This window comes from Alligator mississippiensis, chromosome 3, assembly GCF_030867095.1.
Source record: "Alligator mississippiensis isolate rAllMis1 chromosome 3, rAllMis1, whole genome shotgun sequence".
In the NCBI taxonomy this organism is placed as follows: Eukaryota; Metazoa; Chordata; order Crocodylia; family Alligatoridae; genus Alligator; species Alligator mississippiensis.
In genome coordinates this window covers 274,556,528-274,573,779 of record NC_081826.1, presented here as the reverse complement: position 1 = coordinate 274,573,779, position 17,252 = coordinate 274,556,528, and the positions used below count along the sequence as shown (strand labels likewise).

General features: G+C 42.9%; 1 protein-coding gene across 4 annotated transcripts in view; it reads left to right on the top strand.

The window, feature by feature from the left end:
- GHR (growth hormone receptor) overlaps nucleotides 1-17,252 on the top strand; it is a 227,857-nt gene that overhangs the window by 19,023 nt on the left and 191,582 nt on the right. Inside the window, exon 1 of one of the 4 annotated variants that reach the window (XM_014594011.3) lies at nucleotides 10,389-10,504. The exons of the other annotated variants lie outside the window; for them this stretch is intronic. The gene's annotated coding sequence lies outside the window, so the exon portion shown is untranslated. Of the gene's footprint in view, nucleotides 1-10,388; nucleotides 10,505-17,252 lie in introns of those variants that run through there. 4 annotated transcript variants of the gene reach the window in all.

Here is a 17,252-nt window from a genome sequence, read left to right as displayed (position 1 = left end):
TCTCTATGACCAATTTAGCATCAGCATCACTACTGACTATGAGAAAAAAGAGGATAATTTACCTGCCCCCACAGCATATGGAGGAACTGTTGTTATCCTCTGACTGTAAATCTTCATTAAATAATTGGCCAAAGCTAAATATGAGCATCTTGATTAGGGACTAATTGAATATGCAAAGTCAAATGATACAATGCTAGCTAGGCAAGTCAAACATACAGTTCACATATGATAAAAAGGCATTTGAACCTAAGTGAAGCCAGATGCTTAGAGCTTTGTTTAAAAGACCAGTGGGCATTTCTGTTTCTCTAACTCCTTCTGTTGCAAACTTGGCATGCAAGTCCCCTATAGTTTTGTAACCAACAAGTTTTTTAGTTTCCCTTTTCTTTCCTCTCCCTCTCAAGAAATAGCTTTAGTCTTAGAGAGCAGCATATTAGTTCTACAGCCCAAAATGATAACCTGTAGCTCTTGAGTGATACATAGATCTTTCAGCATGCCACTGTGCCTTGGCAGGGTAGGTCTTATAGCAACGGTAAAGTATTGTATGTTAGCAGTATTACGTGATATCTTATTTTTTGGAACTGTTGGAATAAATCACTGCTTTGGGTAGTCTTTTATCTCGCTGATACTGATAGGCACTTCTGAAAATGTAATTAAAATTCTCTGACTAAAGTAGTACGATTGTTCACACACTGTCTGTAGTCCATGGAACCCTTCCAAGTAATTCACAGTGACACCAACTCCATCACAATGATGAGGCATGCACAGTTGTGGAAAAAAAGGCAGCCTCTTTGCCCTAGCAGCAGGGTTCAATTGTTCATTCATTGGTCCTCAAGCACAGCTCACTTGTATTCATCTCAGAGCTCCTTCATTACTTCTGATTGTGTGGACTGCTGCATATAAATGGAAGTCTCTTAATGAGACCTCTGTTCAGTTTTGGGGGGAATGTAAAATAATAATGAATTCAGTCATTCTCTGGCTTTCTGGTGGTACCAAATCTGGAGAGGCAGCAAATGTCCAGGACAACAGAACTAAAATACAAAGTGACCTGCAGAGAATGAAGCTATAGGGATGCCAACATTTGGTACTAACGGTGATAAATTCCTGGACCTGGACATTTGGAAACTCACTGATAGAGAGTAAGTTCAGGTATAAACAAGTAGCCACAGCCTTTATGCTGCATTCACATTGAAGTGATGTCAGATTTTCACTTTGCCTCATCATTTTTCCTGTGTTACTGTTCCTCTAGCAGCTGTAAGAAAGGTGCTGGAAAAGGGTAATACAACTCTCAAAGAGATTAATACTAATCCATCTTTCTGTTCTGTGCACCCAACACAATGAGGTCCTGGCTGATGAGAAGGCCTCACAAGTGCTAGTATAATAGAGACAATTAATAATAATGATGTTCAAAGGAAATGGAGAGCAGTTTCAGTTAGCTGTCACCAAAAATAATCTGTGTTTGGCATGTGCCCCACAGATTTCCCTTGTCCTGGGGAAACCATGGGAACTGCTTACAGATTTACATTTTCCGGTTTGCTCATGGCACTGAAACTGTGATAAATTGCTTGCCAAACCAACACACTCCCTTGTAGATGATTATCAATTTAGGGGGGGCTGGGCAGGGAGTTGCAGGCCTTTGAGATCATTTAAAGCAGAGATTCCCAATCACTGGGCCAAGAAGGGTTGGCTGCCGGGTCATGGCATAAGCGTTAACCACTGCTAGCAACAGTTCTGTGCCCAGGCCATGCCCATACCATGCTGACTGGCTGAACGAGAATGTCCTTGTCTGGCCAATGATTGTGACTTTAGCTTTTGAAATTGGACTGTGGTAATTGTGGCTAGTCACTTCTGTATCAAACACAATGGCTAAGAGATGATCAAGCAACCTTCAATGCATTGTTATTTTTGAAATCGTGCTTCTGTGGAAAGGGGCAATGAAGTTCTGAACAACAGAGAGGAGAACCGCCTCCAATCCTCGCAACCCTTCCCCCCTTGTAAAAATTAAATTTAAATATGTAAATTAGATTGTTTCTATACCCAGCCCACCAAAATTCTTTGAGTGAGTTTCCTAGTCTCCAGTATAAAAAAGGTTGGGAACGACTGCTTTAAAGAGAGTCAGCATAAATAGAGAAGTGTGCTGCCCTGAAATAGGGCAGGGATCAAGGGAAAAGTGTGAATTTCCCAAATGAGCAGGATGGTTCTTTCGTCCTTACCACAGTGTAAATATTTGCTCATAGGCATTTGCCTTTGTGCACTGACTTCTGACTCTGCAATGTTTTCCTTTCCCCCCACCTATTGCAACACTCTTCATTTATGGTCTCATTCTTTAGTTGAAGAGGGCTAAATGAAACTCAGTACAGAGCCCACACACGTCCTTTTCCATCCAAGAGAGTAGTTATATAGTGATCCAACATGCTGCATCCTTTTTTTCCCCCTCTGGAAAAGCAAAGTTGATACCTTGAAAGTCCTCTCAGTCCTTGTTGTCCCGGAGATTTAGAGATTGGGTTTTTGCTTGCTGCATGATAATGCAGAGAACCACCCAGCAGTCGCCTTTTGTGTTTTATAATGGGGTGACTCATGGATGTACTTCTGGTGGGTGGGGTGGCTTTAGATTGTCTGATTCTGGTTACTACTTGTCACCTCTATTTCTTTTTCCTCTCAATGGCTTCTGTGGAGTGGCATGGCATACAGATTGTTAAAAAATGACTGTTTAGTATTCAGTAAAGTGGAAACAGAATAGGCAAATGCCACAAGGCATTAGATAGAATAATTGAGGAGCCTGGAGATACAGAAAAGCATTGCTTTGTCCTGGCTCATCTATTTAGTTAGCCATTGAGATGATGGAAAACAGCGATCTAAAACAGTCCCCATGAACATTGAGAGAGGACCTGAAGGGATGTATTATTAGCTCTATAAAATGTTTCTCAGCATAGTATCTGTACCAGGGGTTTCAAGCTCACTTGGTCCCCCAAGCTAGATCCAAACCATTGAGCTCCTTATGGGCTGGATCCAGACCACCTGCAGCAGCAGCAGGGAACTGCACGAGTTAATGCATCTGTTGATCACTCTGCCACCATCAAAATACATCCACTGTAGGTCTTACCTCCAAATTTCTATCCATGGCTTCTGATATCCGTGATTGAAACTGTTGCACACATTCTCTTGTATCTCATATGTGCAGATTTAATATGGTAGTAAAGTTGGCTGTATTATGGATGGGGGAAGCAGGGGTGAGAACCAGCTGGGAGTCACTAGAAGCATTATGTGATGTCTTTGGTGGGCTGGAGCAAGCTCACCAGCTGCGTTGTCAGAGCTGCATAGTAAATATAAGACATGTTCCATGCAGACATCTGAAGACGTCAGCCATATACAGGGTCTTTGGTCGTATACATCCTATCCCATGTGTTCATCCTCTGGGAGAGTTAAACGATGCTTACAGCTCTGGCATTCCCCTCAGTTCAGTACTGGCTTCCAAACTAGAGCTCTGTCAGCTGTTCTCCTTACTTGTCTGTCTCTAGGGCAGCAGCATGGTCAGAAGTCCTGATAAGAAACTGGCTGGCATTAAGTTTACTGAACCGTTCCTTTTTGCACAACATTGGAATTTAATATTGTGCCAAGCTGCCTTAATAGCTACATTTTGCTTTCCATTTAAAGGTAGCGGAGTGAATCCAACAGCTTTCTAAAGAGACTAAATTACTTCTTTAACTGGAGCTCTTCTCTCTGCTGTTAGTGTGAGCCAGCTGAAAGTGTCACATGAATTCTTGTGAAGATTCTTGTGACGTTATCTTGTGATAATCACCTAACAAGGCAGACCATTAATGTTATTTTATCACTAAACTGATCCTCCCTGAGTGCTCTTGCTAATGAAGCAGTGAAAAATCTGTCAGGAGAAAACTGTTAACTGTTAACTTAATGTAATTTAATTGTATCAGTGGCAGATGCTACAAGGGGTCTAAAAGACAATGCATCCACACTAGAATTGGTTTATTGATTATTGTGCATTCCAGCTGGCAGAAGGTCCTTCTTGTTCTATACAAAGCAGCTGTATCCTTCACAACTATCCCACCCCATTGTCCATTGGCAAACTGAGCCTGAAGAAAACTTGCAGCCGTGAGATTTGATGTTGTGGAGATTGTGAGTTCCAAAGTCAAAAAGCACTCAACACCTTGTATTGACCACCCCAAGCATTTACTTATTTTGGGAATTCTGGTATGTGACTAGGATTCTGGGGCTCTTGTATGCTTTCAGCATTATTCCTAGAAAATCAAATTGGATTTATCACTCCAAATACATAGGAAATTGTCATTTCCATTACATCAAATGAAACTCAATACAGTCATACTGGTGGACATACTTTCCAGGGCTAAGGACAAAAATGACACCTCAGTCGGTATAAGTGTTTGGAAACTGATTCAAATCTGTAACACCACAAAAGTGCAGCACACATAAACCACTTTCAAAATGGCTGAATCTGGTTTAAGTTAAACCCAGATAGATGTAGTATCAGACTTAACTGATTTAGGTTAAATCCATTTCTTGAATTTCTGTCCCATATCCCCATCAAATTCAAGTTAACTCATAGTCCCCCAGCATCCCACGATGCTTTGCACCTACCCTGCAAATCCCCTCCTCACGGGGAAGGCAGACTAGCCTTTGCCCAAGCTGTCTGCTCCAGCAGAGCATGGAAGCATGCTTTAGTGCCCCCCAGCTTCTAGCTGGCATGTGGCTGCATTTCTGGAGTCAAAAGTAAATGTCTTCACTTGCCTATCGATTCAATCTATGCAGCTTAGACAAATCTGCAAAAATTAAATCAATTCAGCCTTGGGCTTTATAACAGTCTGTGCTTAGCCCAGGTGTCTCCTTTTGCAGTCATCCCACAAAGTATCTTCAAGACAAGATGGACACTGCATCAGTCCCAGAAGGTTAAAAAAATCCAGGACCTGCAGGTCAAGTGAGGAAGCAAGTACCAGAATTGGGGTTTCCTCATAGAGAATGTCTGTGCTGGTAGTTCATTGGATTCAGCAATATAATTAATATCCTGTAGAGTCTGTGGAGGCACCTTGCATGGCTGGTGAGAGAGGGTTTTCCTTCTCATATTTGGACTTCTTGGTTGTCTGAGCTTGGTTTCTATAGTAGGTTGGAACATGTTTTTCTTTTATCTTTTTTGAATTAGTCGTGTCAATTGTAGATAAAATATTTGGAACAAAAATCTCCAGTATCTGTTAGTGTATTCTCTTTCAGACTGAACCCTGAAAATGTTCAGTTCAAGTGTCATTTATGCGTGTCATATCTAAATACATTCTGGCATATGCTTGGGCTCTCCATAGGCAGGAAAATAGATTTGATTTTTTTCCTTGATAATTTTAGTTAAATTATTAGAAGTTCTGCAAAGGTGGCAAAATATTAGGAGGAACAGTTTAACTTACTGTTGTCTTGGAAAGTAAATGATGTAACTTGCCATTGTCTGAGATCAGGCTGTCAAAGAATAAGATTTTTAGATTTTTGTAGCTGAAATTTAGTCACCAAGCAGTTTTGTTTTTCAGAAGACAAAGCAAACACCATATCTGATTTGCTTTGAATGTATTCCACCTGTTTATAAGGCACAGACTATTATAAATATTATTAAAACTTAGAAAAAGTATGGTATATTCATGCATGATTTTACACATGCATACACATGCTGGACCTCATGCCTGATTTACACAAATGTGAGACTGCAGTAACTCTGTTAAAACCTGTGGAATTGTCCTGTTGTTCAAGAGAGATGACCAAAGTGATTCCGGGGTTGAGTAGTTACCAACCAGCACTTTCTTCCAGGTCTGATATTTTACACGTTATCTCTTTAAAATGCCATGAACCAGCTGCTTTTGTGTGTTTGAAATGCAACAAACCATGGTCTCTTCTGAGAACAAATATGTCTGAAGCTGAAGCTAAACCTTGCCAGTTGTGACACCTATCAGAGACTGTTGATAACAAATATATTGAAATATCATATTTTAGTTCAGATATTTTCAGATATGCATTCAAAAGATTCTGACCAAATAAAGCCAACCAAAGCATCAAAGCCCAAATCTCCATCAGATATTTATTATAGTGCACAGCTAACTAGGTGCAGATTGGGGTGATATTATCTAGTGGAGGCTGGTGATAATCCCCATCTCTGTAGGATTTTTATTGCCTCTTCTGGTTTTGATACTAATTTTGACTTAAAAGGAAATATTTGTTTTTTAGCCTAGAGATATTTTATGATTCTACGTTTTTCTTGTACACATTGGGTGGTTACCACTACCATGAACTCCACCAGGAAAAATATAATTGATGACTTAGAGGGTATATCTACACGAGCAATTAATGTGACATAATAAACTCCAGAGCTTTTTGAGCTGGAGTACACTGCTCTTCAGTGCAGCATCCTGGACCGCAGTGCTTTGAGCCACAGCAGAGCCCTGGGCTGGCAGAGGACATGGTCGGCGGGGGCACATCAGCCCTGGGCTCCAGATGCTGATATTGGGTGGCACAGGGGCTAGCAGCAGCCTGGGATCTGGTCCCTGGTTGACTGGGCTGACCAGGCACAAAATGCGCTGAGAGGTCACCATCTACACGTGCATTTGATCGCACTTAATGCCTCCATCATAAGATAGTAATGTCCCTGACAATAACTGTCTTAAAGCAGAGTTAATTAGTTTACTGTGCCGTAATACCAGTCTGTGTGTAGATGGGGACACTTTATTGCAGATCTAATTATTCAACTTCAGTAAAGCACATATGTAGATGCATCCACAGCCTCTTCACTCCTGGAAGAAATTTTGTCCTTTAAAAAGGTACTGCAAATGCCTGCTGGCCAGTTACTGAAGCCAGCATTTTAAAAATGTGAGTTGCTCAAAGTTAGACAAATAAATCCACATGGCTGAGCGCTGTGATTTGAGTAAACATCCACAACTCCTGCAGACTTTCTCAAAAGATTTGAGATGGTGTTTAAAGTTAAAACTGTTTTGATCTAGACTGAACTGTGGATTAAATTCACCTGGCATCTGAATGAGAATTTTACCCCAGGTTCCACATTAGGCTTATTACTCCCATAGTGCCATAAATATACCTTGTAGTTGGTAAAGTGTGCCAGATAAATAAAGAGATCCCTGCTCTGGGGAACTGGGAGGCATGTGCAGGTCTAGTAGGACACATTACAATAGGATATGAAACAAACATGGTTGCATGTGAATGAGCTGCATGTTGTTTGGGGTTTTCTAGTAATTTTTGTTGTTGGAGAGCACAGCAACATTTGAATTGACCTATGTTGGCTTTATGTTGGTACTTTATTATCATTACTGCAAAAAAAATCTCCAATTTTAGGAAGGCTTGGCACTGAGGCAGAAGGCTGGGTGGCTTTTTAATCTTTGTTGCTGAGTCAGCTGCCTAAAATAAGGGGTTTAAAAGAAATCTTGAACGCAGTGTGATATGTAGGGCTGCTAGAATTAAACAATGCTTGATTAAGTCAAAGCTAGAAAAGTTATGGATTTACTATTTGGGAGTTGTATATATGTATAATACATCAATTTATGTAGAACAGTGTTTCTGTAGATTGTGTATCCATCTGTCTGTGCATATGTATTTCACATGCATGTGATTAGAGTCAGAACAGATTTATTTCAATAATAGTAAATTCACTAAAAAATGGAAGCTCAGTGACACTAAAACTATTTTTGACTTTGGGTCAAATTACATGAATGGATTCAGCTGAAAAAAATGGACTGGAAATCTGTACATGTTGACTGTCTTTTTGGAATCCAATGTAGGTATTTCAGGTGATTAAAAAGTCTCTTGTGTTTTATAGTTTAGCAGATGACAGTAGTAAAGAGGCTGAAAAATGGAATTGTTTTGGGTCTTCCCCTCTTCACAAGGAAGAGATTATAATAATTGAAACAAGAGAGTCTCCTGTGCAAATTACTGGCAGGTTTCTTTTATGAACTGTTGTACAAAAGATATGTCAGCTTGGCGCCTCTGTTGAACATCACAGATGAGAGATGATAATGTTTTTACAATGAATACAACTTGAACAGCACCTGATCCCAGCTTCCAAACTCAATGCATTTTATATTTCAGGGTAATAAGAATTAGAAAAAAGTAGCAGCAAGTTGACTGCTACATGAGGTTTATAGAATAGTAGGGTTTAGTCCAATTCCCTGCTTAATTACTAATGATATTTATATAGTATCCATCACTGTCATATCTAACCACAAAGTATAGTTTGATCACTCACCTGTCCCAACAGATTTATTTCTAAGGTACCCTGACAAACTTTAAATTAACTCTTAAAGACATTTCATCATCAAGAGCCTAAGGCCTAAGCTTTGCACATGGACTCTAAAAATTGTATGCATTTTCTCCGTCCCTTGTTCTCAGCTTTTTCTTTTTTTGATTTTGAGTATTTTATAATGTTTATATTAAGATAACCTTGAGAAGTCCCAAAGAGAGATACGTTCCATTGTTCTAAATGCATGCATGCACGTACGCTAACAGACTGTTCCTGAGGAGCTCACAATCTGGAGGAAAAAAGGTACCTCCTTGCTACCAGCAGGAAATGGAGAGAGGGAGGATGATTGGTTGTCATATATGATCCAGTCCCCTTCCCTGTACTGAGGTAACTAGATCATCGCTGACAGAAATCTGTGGAATGGACTTTTTCCTTAGAGAAAATTCATGGAATCTTTTTCTTATAAGAAAGAGACCTGAGGAAGGGCATTTTTTGCCCAAAAGTGGTCCAGTATTTGTCCCAACTACATAGCATGTCCAATAAAAGTTATTACCAACCAAAGTCTGCTTCTCCCTAAATGTACATACTTGAGTTCATGCTTCTGTGATTAAAAGGATAGATTTTTTTTTCTTTCTTTTCTACTTTTACAGTCCCCACAAACATTTATTTTATTTAATTTTTAAAGAAAAAAGCCTTGGATTGAAAACAGCTTTATCAAAAGAGACTCAAGTCCATCTTTATCTTTAGACTAGGTGGTGAAACGCTGGAAAACATTAGCTGAGAAATCTGGACAGGTTCCACCAGCTACATTTAGCATAACACTGAAATGCTGCCTCTAGCACTGTCATGTTTCAGATTAAATGTTTAAACAAGGCCCCATTTGGCCTATAATCACTAAAGATCCCAGCAGCACTTTTCCAAGGCTTAGGGTGCTAACTGCATGACACAAGTCAATAAACTGCAGCCTATTGCTCCTGCATGTACTGTTTGAATGTGTGCTCGGGACTGCAGTACGTTGAGCTGGGTCGGAGCAGTTCTGGCTAGTACGAGGTGCAGGGGGGTCAGTCTGCCAACCCACAGCTGCTTTCCCCATCCCCATCCCACCCCGGCTCATTGTGCTGCAGAGAAGCTGGCTTGGGCATGAGGGCACTCCAGCACAGGGCTAGCAATCAGGCAGCCCCCTGCACTGACACACCCTCGTGCCCCAGCCAGCTGGGGCAGCTTCTACATGTGTCATACCGCAGAGTAAAAAAACTCAACAGCAGGTTAGTACTTGTATGTATAAGTACTTGTAAATACAAGTACTAACTTGCTGTGGAGTTAATTAATTTACTCCAGCGTGATAGGAACTCACGTGTAGATGCACAACATTTATTGGGGAGCTAAACAGTCTACTCTGCAGTAAACATCTCTTGTAGATGCACCTGCAGTATCTGAATTAATTATGTGAACTTACTCCCAGTATAGTTTCTATTTCGATCCTAACTGCTACTTATAAGACTTTGCAAAGGTAAATAATAAATGGGCAAGCTAGTTTGTTTGGACCCAGGGAAGGCCCTTGGTAACAGTTCTTGCCCTCCCTAAGGTTTATTGCAAAATGAGAATGTTCTCTTTGTCTCTGGCACCCAGTCAGATTTGGTTGTTAACCAAAGTAATACTGAGTTCAGTTTCTAAAATACTTGGAATCTAATTGTTGACTTTTGGGTACATGGGATCGTTGCTCTTTTTCGCCTTTAAGCTTCCAGATGATCTCTGTACACATTTTCTTGTTTTAGTCCCTGTTCAGTTAGAGAGCTTGTTCCTGGAATCAGAAATTTTCCCTGTTGGACCGAGAGACTCTGCTCTGGAACCTTTCCCTGGAAAGGGTTACAGAAACGCTAAATGGCATGACTCCTGCCATTTGGGAGGGGAAAGTTTGGCTTAATGGGGAAGGTGTGGCTTGACAGGGAGCTGTTCATGAGGAAGGAGGCAAGGCTGGGCAGCTGGGAGGTGGGTGTGGAAGTCAAGTTTGGGGTTGCTTGTCAGTGTCACATGTATGACAGCTTGGTGGCTGAAAGGAGGGGCTTGGCTTGAGAATCTTTGCTATTAGAGAATGACGTCCTTTGACCTTCGCCCATTGTCTGTTGTGCAGTTTGCCTCTGAGCCACAAAGGGTTTCTTTCCACTGTGTCTCGTTTTCTCCATATATCATGCCTCGTCTTTCCTACAAAAGTTGACCTTGGACCCAAGCTGCACATGCTGAACGCTGGAGCAGCAGGTGAGTGCTCCCTGAGTAATCCAGTTTTTTCACTTGCTACAAGGTGGGCTTCCAAATCCAAGTGTAGCATTATCTTATCTTCAGATATCTTATCTTCAAACTCTCTTGTCTGTCTGTGTTTGGGGAAAGTGATGTCTCATATATAAAGGAATGGTTTGCAGAGCTCTTTGAAGATGCAAGCTGCTGTGAGCCATACATGCTGTTATTATTTGCGCAGCATTAATCACTGTTCATTTACATTCATTTCCACTGCATCCGTGCTGCTGTAATTATTTTGCGCTGTGGTCTACTTGTTCAAGCACCATATATTAAAGCAAAGCCGTTTGCTTGCTAAATGAATCATACGGTGGATGTCAACACCGTGTTTATACTTAATTAAACATTCCTGAACCAGGCAGCAAGCAAATGTGTGCTTAAAAGCTGTGCTGCCGCTTTACATTCTATCTAAGCACGGAGAGCCTGGCATCTACTTCAGATGGTGTCAGCTGGCTTGTGTCTGAGTTTTTCTGCTACATTACTGTTTGGTTCAATTGACTGTACAAAGGAGTTGACATTTGGGAAAAACACTGCCAGCTTGGATTTTGGGAAAGTCACCTACATTAAAATCAGTTTTAAATTTCCAGTGGCCTTTATTAATTATAAGTTGTCGTATGGAAATACTTTTATATGTAGAGTGATCTCATGAATGGCTGAGATGAACAAATCTTTTGGAGTCCAATTTTCCCCCTCTTCCCCTAAGACTCTGTGTGCAATCCTTTGTCCAACTATATCACGGTGTTACCAGTTTAATGGCATTGTCAGTCTTGCAATGTTTGATCTAGATTCTTTTTACAATCCCAGCCCTGGGGTCACTTTATTTTCTGAGGATTTGAATTTACATGTTTAAAAATGAACTAAAGTCTCTGGTACCCCTGGTTGTGCAGGAAAATATGATCCTGAAAGGCACAGAAAAATAACCCAGAGATAATCGCTTTGAATCTCCTCGTTTTAAGTACTCTCATTGAGGGTCCTTGCCACTTTTATACATTTTTTTTCTTTGGTGCCCAGAGTTGGAGATACAGAAATTAATAAATATGATCTCCCTCTGTGTAATGGTTGAATGCTTCTCAGTAATCAAACAGAAAGAACACAGGTCTTTTTTTAGCCTGTGGTAGGGACAGCTTGGCTTGGGCTTGAGTGGGAGGGCTATACGTAGGCGATGTGTAGGGCCCTGATTCTGTGGTGTGGGCAGCCCCTGCACTGATGTCAGTGGGGGTCCCCAGGAGTGCATAGTCTGCCTGAAAACTTCCACCCTCTACATTCCTGGTGCAGAATGGAATTTCTTTGCTACCTAGGAGGACTTTTACAATCTTTGAATTCTCCTCAGCCTGAAGAAGGGTGTATGTACCCAAAAGTTTGCAAAAAAGATTTTTTTGCTGCCATTTAGTTGCTCTAGTAGTAAAAAGATATTGTCTCTGGCTCAAGAGCTTTGTATAATCTGCCTGAGTGAGGCTGTGTGACTGATCAGGCAGGAATGAAAGAAGGCTAGAGGGCACATTTTTGTCATGGAAATGCTCTTGCATGCAATTTCACCATGCAAGATAGAGAGGGGGACAATGGCAAAAGTTGTACTGTGTATAGTTGAGTTATAATACCTCTTGTATGTTGAGGGTTCTTGTTAAATGCTAATTGCATTGGTGAACTCTCATTTTCTTAGTGTTATGTTAACGAAGAGTGTATTTCTGGTTAATGGGACATTATTAGAAGATTGCAAAGCATCTCAACTGTTTTCTATGATTAAACTGCTGGGGGAGGGTGGCGGGGGAACCAACCCAAAGAAATCATCCTATCTTCTATTCTTTTCACTGTTTCTTTAAAAAATAGTAAAACCAGCCAGTCCTCAATATCATGTTTACTCAAATAGAAGATGAACCTGCCTTGAATTTGTCCATTTCCCACAGCAGGGAAAATAAATCTAGGGGTTCAGGTAGCCTTGCTCTCTGCTTCCCCCCAACTCTTTCCCCTGGCAGCCCCTTCCTCTCTCCTTACTGTCAGACCCTGCTCTCCCTGAACACATGGAAGCGAGGAACAAATTTAAAAACAATAAGCTTGAAATTAAACATGGGTGTAGCAATTTTCATATAGTACCCATGCACTTAGTTTATCCAGAATTGATGTATGTTACCTATGTTTGAAACTGCTACAAGTTTGAGCACAGGTACTTCATAAACACACTCTTGACCAGCACTTTGGCACCTACTTGTATGTAGCAGAAACTATGTGTGATATTAGTCCAAAGTCACTTCTGTGCGCCTTATTCAGAAGGCCTACACCAACCTATTTTTGTGGTAGGTTCCCGTCAGCACTTATCTGGCAGGGGAAATAACGTGACCACTAAGGCAGTTTTCTTAGTTGCTGGGGGTAACTGCTTTTCTGACATGAGGTAGTACCCAGCTGGAGGTAACGTATAGTTAACCTCCCACTTTCATTTTCAGTATGAAGACCGTGGCTTTACGTCCACTTTGTGGAAATGGGAGATTCCTCCCTAGCTTGTTCCTATGGCTATACAGCTGAGGGCAAATGAAACTTGGGGATATCCTAACCCTAAGCCTCCGGGACTGCATGTAGGATGCCTGCCCAATGCCTTGGAAGCATCTGAAGCCCCAGGTGGAGGTGGAGGATGTTTGCCACATATGGTTCTTGAATGACTCGCAGATTTGGAATTGATTTGGCTGAGTTGGCTTGGAACATGAAAAATTTTCCTTAAAAAAATAATAAAAAAAAAATTAAGCATGTTTGCCATGGTCAGTGTTGGCTGCATTTAATCAACTTCCTAGTTGGTTTTTATTACTGAGCACATGTTGCTTTTGACAGCAGTTTAATGATAGACAAAGTATTTAGTGAGATGTCCTTGCATACGATTTAAAAGACAAAGGGTTTTTTTCCCCATGCCACTTAGGAGGAAAAACCTCATCTTGTATTCAAGTAAATATGGTACTTTATCTCTGCAAAAGTTATGACCAGGAAACTGGTAGGAAGAGTTTACTTTTGTAATTTAACAGTACCCCTCAAGGTACTAATACATGGTTTGTATTAAAAGACTGATCTGTTTAATCAACTGCAGTATTCCCTTTTGCCTGGTTTTAATTGTATTACATAAACTTTTGTCCTTTTTGATACTGAGTTTTTTCCCCTTTGCATCTCTTCCAACTGCACAGCGATTAAACACTGCAACTGTTAACATAGCAGCAGGTCAGCATAACAAGAAAAGTAAACAGGACAGTTTAGCTACTTGTCACACAAGGGCAATGCCAGGCTTCACTTAAAATCAGTATATCCTCTGGGCAAATCATGCATACCAAAATATGGGACTGGGTCTTTATGTATGTCATCAGTGACAGTTGATGCAACCTGTGTGTGACAGGAAACCTGCATTGTTTGCTCTTATTACTTTGAGACAAGTTAGGTACAGGAATAGTTCTGTGATTTGTTAAAAATTGCCCGGTTTTGTAGTGGAAGGGAAGAAATATTACAGAAGCTTGTCTGTCTCAGAAGTTCACTCAGTTTAATAAATGTACACATTTTTTATGATTAATAGTAGGGATGTGAAAGGCTGAAGGATTACTCTTTCAACTGATAAGCCCAGTGATAACTGGTTAGTTTACCAGTTATTGTTTAGCTCTGTCCTGGGGCAGTCTAGCAGGGAAGGTGGGGAAGGGAAAGCATGGGGTGTCCCAGAAGGTGGCAGGGCAGGAAGGGGCAAGGGGAACTAGTAACTATAGCCTGAGAGTAGAAAACAGCAGAGTCCTAAGGACTCATCAATTAAGCAATCAGCTGCTCCTTTACAGGTGCTCCCTCCATCCCAACTCAGGGCTTCATGTGGGCTGCCCATCCCCCCAATCAAAGGCCCCAGGAGCAGCTGTGTCCACTGTGTTAACTGTTTTACCAATATAATTAGAGAAGAACAAATGAATAATTTTTAAAATCATATTTACATCCGTAATTAGTATCTGTTGGTGAAGGCGTTATGGGGGCCAAGGGAGAGAAAGGAATTGTGGAGGAAATTGCTTTCACCCCACTCCATTCCATTTCAGTCTAGACTCAAAAGTAGTTAATGTCTCTGAATAAAATGGAGAGAGTGATAGGAATGGCTGAGAGAGAAAATAAACGATTTTGTAGGAGTTTTTAAACCTCCTTCTTTCGATCATTCATTTGTTTTCTAATTTTTAGACCAGTACACAGTTACCAAGGTTTGATACCTGTCTAAGAGAGGCAGGCAGATGGCTCTACAACCAGTCAAGTCATCCACTTTACTTTGTCCTGTAACTTGAAAAACAGGGAGAAAATGAACAAGCACAGCACTTTCTTTGTTTTCTAATGTTGTTGCTAACATGCAATCATTCATACTAATGACGCTGAGTTCCCTAGAAGTATTAGAAATTTTTCTCCAGTCTTTTGGTAATGCTGCCGCACAGCATTTAATGAAACAGCATTTATTTTCAAGAGCAACCTTTTAGAACTAACTATAGACAGGCTTTTTTTTTAATATCCACAAATGAATTCCCTGAACCTCTTACTATGTAAATAAACTCTGTTTCCAGTGAGTTTGGACTGATAATAGCATTAATGCCATACCTACTGGATAGACATGGCTTTTAGCAGAGGAGTACTTTGAAGCTTTTTTATTGATTACTGTAGTTGGTTCATTGCAGAAAAACACAGGGATGGTTTTGATATATATATTTAAATATTTTATTTCATTAGATGTCACGATGAGGGAGCTTGCATGATCCCTTGTTTGTTTTTGCATTTCTAAAACACCTACACAGGTAGAGCTCAAGCAGGCAGACTTCTGAAACTACCATAATATATCATATTTAATAATAATAATGATTCAGTAATAATGGTAAAGGACAGCTCCTTCTTTCGATTTTGTTCAGGCTCTGCATTTCTCAAGCTGATCTAAAATAGGAGCATAGACTTTGCTGTTTTGGTCACTGATACATTAGAGACTTCTCCTTACTTACTTACACTACCCACCCACTGTACTGCAAGAGTAATAATTGTTGCAAAAGTAAGGAAAATGGGATTTAATGGTATGGTTAATGTTCTGCCCCCCATGTGGCAGATGGTTCAGAAAGAAACTGTGACAGGGGGCCTCCCGGGGCCGATCTCGGTGGCCCGCCCGCCTGTCACCATGACAGCAGGCCTACTCAGGGCCGAGCTCTTCACGGCCCGCCCACCTGTCTCTGGGCAACCGCCCGCTCATCTCGCCCGCCACGCCTTTGATGATAATGAGTTCAATTAAGATGATAATTAAGCGGGAGGCTGCCCTTCGACTGACCCGATGCCCAGGGGCGCTCTGCGGCTCCGACCTCCCCTAATACCGCAGCCCAAGCCTTGCAGATGGCATCATGGTGTTCAACATCTCACCGGCCCCACACTGGGCCCCAGAATCTTCCGTGCAAGACCCCACTATGGTCTTCTCTCCTCAGGCGGCCACTCCACCGCCAACTGGGATACCTCGCCCCCCCGAAGCTATCTTCCCCTCTCGGGTGTGGTTCCCCCGGAACCTTCGGCTACCTAGCCCTGGCCCACCTCAAGGCCAGTCAGGACCCCAGGCCCCCGGCTCTTGGGCGTCCCTCGCGGTGGGCCCCCGGCCCTTTTGACCCTCACTGGTCCTGGCCCCATCATGGGCCAGTCAAGGGGACTCTCCCCTTCGGGCTGGGTCTCTCTAGCCACTCTCTACTCCTCGGGCCTCACCGTGCCGCTACTCCCTTCCTCTTAGGAGCAACCGCAGCACCTCGCCCACATCACTCCCACTCTCGGGGTCTGCCCTCTCTGGGCCCCTCAGAAACACTGGCCCTCTCGGCCCTCATAACCCTGGCCCTCTCGGCCCTCCTCCAACTCAGGGGTCACCCACCCGGTGGTGGTGGGAGCTAGGGGTTAAGGCGCCCCGACCCGCCTTTCACCAGGGTGATCACTGGCCTGGCATTTCCTGGGGGCTCCCGCACCACTGAGAGCCCCACCAGACCACCCACTCCCAGCACGGTGCAGTTTCAGGTCATGCCCAGGACCAGGAGCCTCCTGCCAACCCCTTGCAGCTCCCCCTTCCCTCCGGGTCGTACACAGCAGCCCTAAGGCCAGGCAATGTTGCTGCCTGACCTCCTGCAGCCAAACTGCCTGGTTTATATAGGCCCCAAAATGGCTGCCCTAATCAGGCACCCGGAGGCTGCCAGCTCCAGGCCCTTAAAGTGGCAGGAGCACCCTGTGCTCCGCCACACTCCTCCCCTCCTTAAATCACCGCCCCCTCTCTGGGGCCTCTCATCACCGCCCCCTCACACTGGGGCTCCCCATATTCGAGCCTCCGGTCTTATAGGCCCCACGCACTACCGACCTCCCAACTGGGCTCACCGTCCTGCTCTCTCCCTTCCCGAAGCTATCTTCCCCTCTCGGGTGTGGTTCCCCCCGGAACCTTCGGCCTCTTGCCCTGGCCCACCTCCAGGCCAGTCGGGACCCCAGGCCCCCGGCTCTTGGGCGTCCCTCGCGGTGGGCCCCTGGCCCTTTTGACCATCCTGGTCCTGGCCCCAGCATGGGCCAGTCGAGGGTACTCTCCCCTTCGGGCTGCTACCACAGGACCCTGCCCCCTTGAGGCCTATCATTGTGCTGGCCTTACCGGGCTCGATGTACTGCCTCTCTCGGGCTCCTCATCAGTGGCCCCCTTCCCCCCGGGGCCTCTCACTACCGCCCCCTCGCACCGGGGCTACGC